A 7,066-nucleotide genomic window follows, 5' to 3' on the forward strand; every position below is an offset into this window, starting at 1 on the left:
GGAATGGGGCAGGGTACCCAGGTTCCTTCAGAGCACACAGACTAGGAAGGAATTTCTGCTAGTCCAGAAGGTGGGTTAAAGTGCGGGATGGCTGCACTTCTGTTTACCAAGAGAATGTATGGTATAAGAGTAACAAATGGAATATCACATCTTTCCAGTCATCAGCCTCCAGTGTGGTTGCCTGTGTTGTTCTTGACAAGCAGAGCCTATTCTTAAGTCACTGGGATTGGAACACTGCTGCTTTAAATATCCACAATGGCTGTACCACTTGCAAATATTCAAAATGGCTGCAACCTCAAGAGAGCTGAAAGTCCACAGGTTGGTTTGTCTCCTTATTTGCTGTTTTCCTTTCTAGTAATTAGCCACCAGTGTAGTTGTCCATGCAGCATTCAGTGAGCAGGGCCAATTTTTAGGTTATTGCTCAGTTCCTAACACCACTTGTGAATATTCAAACTGACCATGTTGTCAGGATAGCTGGAAGTCAACAGCTGGATTTGTCTCCTTATTCACTGTTTTCATTCAGGTTCTTCTACTAATTGGTATTTAATCCACTTCTGTATCCTTCCTTTCAAAGCTCAGGTTTGCAGGATTATCTTCTGTATCTGTGTTAATTGGTTTCTCTTTTCTTTGTTGAAGAGGGTCTGTGTAGTTTGTCTGTCTATTCTGTCATTTTACCAGAAGTCCAATTCAAGAATTTTTGGCTATCAAATCAAGTTGAACAATCAATCAAGTTGAACAATCAATCAAGTTGACAGTCTCAGCTCTTGTCAATTGGTTCCCACAGACTTTGTCTTAGAGAACATCTTTCAGCTTCTTCCTCAAAGCTGGTGTATATATGTCCTTTTCTCTACCTATAATCCTCTTCCTCCTGTGTTCACCTAGCTAAATTCTGTTGAGACTAGATTTGGTGGCCCTTCTACATTTGGTGTTCCCCAAATACCCTATATAGGTACTTTTTCTAGGGAGGAGCAGCCTTGTCTTACAATTGCCCAAAACTCCATTAGGCAGGCACCCAGCAAGGATCATATCTGTTTGGTTAGGAGTTGTACACAGGGAAGTGCTTGGCATGTAGTAAGTCCTCAATAAACATTTATTGTATGAAATAATGGAGTTATCCTACCCCTTGCCCTCATATGATGATACTCTTTTTGAAAAGGGAATATTTATTCAAGAATTCTCAAAAAAAAAGTAATTCTAAATAATACAGTATATAAAATGCTTAATGTTTAATTCATCTTACATTATATGTATTTTATAATCATTTAAAAATAACGAAGTTTTTATTTTTAAGAAACAATTATATATTTTTTACCATATTTATATGTACTTATGTATGCAACTATATCATCTGTGTATCTACATGTCTTTGATGTTGAATTTTTTATGTCAACTTGGCTAAGCTATAGTGCCTGATTGTTTGGTCAAATACTAGTCTAGATGTTGCTGTGAAGGCATTTGTAAGTGATTATCACTTAAATCAGTTGGCCTTAAACTAAACAGATTACTCTCCATCATGTGGCTGGGCCTCATCCAGTCACTTGAAAGCTATAAGAGCAAAACTTGCAATTTCACAAAAAAGAATAATTCTGTTTCAAAACTCTAAATAAGACTGCTGGAGTTTCCAGCCCATAGTCTGAACTGAGAATTTTGGATTTTCTAGCCCCTACAATTGTGTATGCCAATTCCTCATCTTAAACCTCTCCTTCTCTCTCTCTCTCTCTCTCTCTCTCTCTGTGTGTGTATGTATGTATGTATATATATATACATATATACATATATATATAACCAAAAATCAAGCTCACTGCCATCGAGTTGATTGCAACTCATAGTGACCCCATTGGCTTTCTGAGGTGGTAAATCTTCACAGAAGTAGATTGCCCCATCTTCCTTCCATGGAATGGCTGGTGCGTTTGAACCACTGACCTTCTGGTTAGCAGTCAACTGTCTTAGGCAGTGCACCACCAGAACTCCTTCTATACACATACACACACAAACACACACACACACACACAGGTGTATGTATATTACTTGTTCTGTTTCTCTAGAGAACCCTAAGACAGCACTATCAAGCATAAATCAGTTGTGGTCAGGTCAACATTAGCTCATGCCAAGTCTGTGTATCAGAGCAGAACTAGGTTCCATAAGATTTCCAATGGCTGATTTTCAAAGGTAGATTATCAGGTATTTATTTCTTCAGAGGCACCTCTGGGTTGGACTCACACCAACTAACTTTTTGGTTAAAAAAAAATAAAAAACCAAACTCACTGCCGTTGAGTCAAACTTGACTCATTGCAACCCCTCCTTGGGTTTTTCCAGGAGGTATCACTACGGAAGTAGATTGCCCAACATTCCTTTTGAGCAGTGGCTGGTGGGTTTGAACCACTAGTCTTCTGGTTAGCATTCTGGTTAGCAGCAAACGTCTTAGGCATTATGCTACCAGAGCTTTTTGGTTAGCAAACTGTAAATATAGACTTCATTTTTGTTGTTGTTGTAGGGAAAGAAAAATTAATGATTTTGATCCCTTGTTGTGTGTCAAGCACTGTATTAGTCCTTTTTTACTTACTGATGTTATTTAATCTTTAAATATGAGCAATTCAAATGATGTAATTAACACTCAGAAAATTAAATAGGTTGCCCCAGTAGTCAGAATGTAGGAAAGCTGAATGCATACCCAGGCATGCCCCCCTCAGAGGTTCCTGGAATTTCTACCCTCCATAAGTGAATATGGTACAAAGGGCCCAATTTAAATTTTCTAATTTAAGTGGAAGAGCAGAGTTGTGGAATCTGGGACTTCTGACCTTTGCCTAAATGAGTGCACCACTCTGTCCTGCATTGCAATTTCTACTCTGTAAAAGGAAAGTTAAGAACTCATTTTCATGCAGCTGGAGTAATTTGGCAGATTTCAAGATTTCATGAGGCCTGGACTTTCCCTTGGTTCTGTTTACACTAAGAAATGCATTCATTTGGCAACTGGCTGAGACCTGCGTGAACAGCTGCTAACTTGTGGTGCTAGCTAGTTCATAGATCCCTTGGTCCTCCTGACTTGAGCTGCTGCAGCAGTTCAGGATTGGGAAACACAGATTTTGTAATCCATTTGTTTGCACTTAAAAATTTATTTTCTAGCTCTCCTGATCCTTAGTGATTCTCTTCCTAAGCCATCTTGTTGAACATTTGTCAAAGAAATTTGTCATTTTCAATTTAGAGATAACATCTTAAGTCACAGAAACCTAAACACCACAATTCACTGAAAAAATAAGTTAGAAATAGTTTAAAAATGGAAATGGCTGTGTTTCCTCTATAACAAGCAGTGCATTTAAAAGAAATCAATAATAAGAACAACAACTAATGGTGATAATGTCTCCCCTGACTCATAGTGATGTTTTAAGAGTAAAATGATGTAATTGATGGGAAACACTTTTAAAAATAAAAGCATCATGCAGCACAAGACATTATGATTATTATACGATTGTCCTTAAGCATAGCTAAAAGCAAACCTCTATCTCATTCAGGACCAAGTGTCATTACTGATAAATCATTTCTCTGATTCCCAGAGGGCAAAATATTTCTGCAGGCCTCTAAGCTGGTACTTATTATGATCTTTCCATTGGAGAGTTCAATGAATGTGACCAAGGATGCATCATAACCTCTCTGGGTCTTTGTTTTTGAGATGTGATTGATATTATTAATAATGACTACCATTTATAGATCACCAGCTATTTATAATTGGAGTCAGTTTGTCATAATGTGGTAGTTTGCATGCTGTTTCGAGGTTGGAAGCTATCCTACTGGTATTTTGAATTCCAGCAGGGTCACCCATTGTAGACAGGTTTCTAAAGTGCTTCCAGACTAAAATAGACTGAGGAAGAAAGGCCTGGTATTCCACATCTGGAAATTAGCAAATGAAAAACCTGGATAACAACAAAAGACTCTCCAATATGGTGTTGGATAATTAGCCCCTTAGGTTGGAAGGCACAACAATGGATTCAAACATACCAAGGATCATGAAGATAGCTTCAGGACCAGGCAATGTCTCATTCTGTTATACATAAGGTCACCATGGGTCACAGCTGACTTGACAGCAGCTATGTACAGAGCAATTCTGCATTAGCACCTTATGTTTATTATTTCATTTAATGCTTACAGCAATTATATGCAATGTTTTATTCTATAGATGAGGAAAATGAAGCACAGAGCAGTGACATATCTAGATCATACAGGTAAAATATTATGCAGTGTCTTTCTAAATCCACAAATCTGAAACTTGTGCACCATTTGCAGTAGATCTTGTAGTCAAAGATGTGCATTTCCTACAAATGGTGTAGATGTTGTTGTTATTGGGTGCCAATGAATGGATCTCAGCTCATAGTGCCCCAACATGAGAAAACCCTCACAGGGTTTTCTAGCCTATAATGTTTATAGATGAGTCTTCCTCCTGTGGAACCACTGGGTGGGTTCAAACCAATAATCTTTCGGTTAGCAGCTGAGTGCTTAACCATTGTACTATCAGGACTACTATGCTTTCCTACACCCTCTCTTCTTTGGAGAATTGCCCCTCTCCCAGAACACATTCCTCTGGATTCTGATAGGGCAACTTGTCCCTTGTACTTTTTCAAATGACCACAGGAATAAATGTGACCAGGGCTAGCCGGTCACGGTGAGCCCCATTGATTGACCCAAGCTGTGGACACAGGACAGAAACCTGGCTAATCAGAATCTCTGGGATTTAGATAGACTAAAGTGGGGAAGGAGCTTGCTCTCTTTCTTGTAGTGTTGTTTTCAGTAGTAAGAAAATATAATGCTTACAGACTACCAAAGGCAAGAGATGGCAAGCATTCAGACTGCAATCTGTAAGACTTTAGATCCAGCAGTGAGATCAGTCCCAAGCTTCCTAGTCACTGAAGTCAGTAAATACCATCTTAAAAGCTAATTAGAGTTAGGTTTTTGGCACTTGCAACCAAAAAAATCCTGATTAATATAATAAGTAACAAAGTATGTGTATATATACTGTTGTCTTTATTATCAAAACAACCCTGTGCCCTGTTTTCTTTTCAATGACTTTATTTATTTATTTATTTGTTGTTATTATTATTTGCCCTCAAGTTGGACCCTACTCATAGTGACCCCTCCTTGGGTTTCCGAGACGGTATCACTACGGAAGTAGATGCCCAACCTTCCTTCCAAGGAGTGGCTGGTGGGTTTGAACCACCACTCTTCTGGTTAGCAGTCAATTCAGCTCCAAACTCATGGCAACTCCATGCACAACAGAGCATAACACTGCCTGGTAAAGTGCCATCCCCATGATTGTTTGCAGATCAGACCACTGTGATCCACAGGTCTTTTTTTTTTTCCCCCACTTTTATTGTGGTGAAAACATACATAAGACATTCATCAACATAACAGCTTCCCCGTTTATAGCTCAGGTACATTGATGAAATTTTTCATGTTGTGCCATCATTATTGCTACCCTTTTCCAAAATATTCCACCACCATTAGTATAAACTCAATGCACCACAAACAAAAACTTCCCCTTTCCCTCGATGACTTTTTTAAAAATAGAAATAAAAGAACATTTCAGAAAATTTAGTGACATACTCTGTACTCATACTCTGTGACAGTGCCTTCAAAAACCATATTCTTTCACAGCAACGTACTAGATAAGGAAGGCAGAACTAAACCAGAAACATCTGCATAGCCATTTGAGTTAGCTTTGATTTTACCAAAAAACTCTAAAGTAAGGGCAGATAATAAATCATATTAGAATAATCTTTTATTTATTCTGTATCTTCCAAAGGAAAGTATTCTTCACTAATATTTTTCTAATTATTAAGACAGTTACATGTAACAGTCCTAAACTTATTTTATTAATACATTGATGTGATTCTGAAATACATTTTATACTTTCATGTCTTCTTGATATGATTCTGATCATGGTTTGAAGACCTGGGTCATGATTTTCCCTATCATGAAAGATAACATACCTTATTGGATTGCTAACTTAATTGTTGGGAGTTCTGCTGGTGTAGTGCCTGAGGCACTTGACTGCTAACCAGAAGGCTGGCAGTTCAAACCCACCAGCCACTCCTCGGAAGGAAGACTGGGCAATCTACTTCCGTAGTGATACTGCCTCAGAAACCCAAGGAGGGGTCACTATCAGTCGGGGCTGACTCAACGGCATATAACAACAACAACAACCTAATTGTTTATTTCTCCCATTTTAATATCCATGAGGATAAGTGCCAGGTTGTGATAAGAATGATATTAATTTCCAGTTCTTAGCCCAGTGTCTAACATCTAATAGATGCTAACTACCAATCTGGTTAATGAATGCATGTATGAAAGCACTTAAACTGTGGTAAAATAAGCCTGAATAATTGTAATGTAATTCACTTACTAATATTTTAGAGAGTACTTAAGTACATACTTAAATACATAAAATTGGCCTTTCCCTTAACCCAGACAGTTAAATGTTCTTTGTTTCTGTTTGCTTTTCATAGTTTCTCATGTTCTTCCCTCTCTGTAAGATTCCAAATAGTCTCAGCAACCTATGAATGTAGATCTGATTTAGACAATGTGTATCTGGTATCTGGGAGATCTTTGCTCTGCTCTTTAATACCTGTGCAATCTTGAACACATCCCTTAACATCTCTGACCTTCACTATTCTTGTCCATGAAAAGGGTATTCAATATGTGTGATGAGGATTAATAGAGCTAAAGCCATCTAAATCACTCAGTAGGTGAACAACAAACATTTTTTTAATAAGACTTTTTAGAACAGGAGGAAAATGATGTGAGTGAAAGCTGGAGCCATTCAAGTTTCACAATGAAAGAAGTCTATAGGGGAAGGAGGAAGTTTAAGGAAGAGGCTTTCAGTGTGGTCTTGATATCAGATGTGGTTGTCAAATCAGCCTGAGACCAACACTAGATTGAGAAGGAGCAGAATCTTCTTTCTGAATGCTTAAAGTGCAAAGGAGTATTTTTCTTTACTGAGTGCCTCTTAGCATTTGTTATTCTAGAGCTCTACTCTCTACAATCGATGCCAACGGAAGCAGCAGTCAGGACATTAGAC

The sequence above is a fragment of the Orycteropus afer genome, unplaced genomic scaffold, assembly GCF_000298275.1.
Source record: "Orycteropus afer afer isolate SDZICR_OR568_19922 unplaced genomic scaffold, OryAfe1.0 scaffold00318, whole genome shotgun sequence".
In the NCBI taxonomy this organism is placed as follows: Eukaryota; Metazoa; Chordata; class Mammalia; order Tubulidentata; family Orycteropodidae; genus Orycteropus; species Orycteropus afer.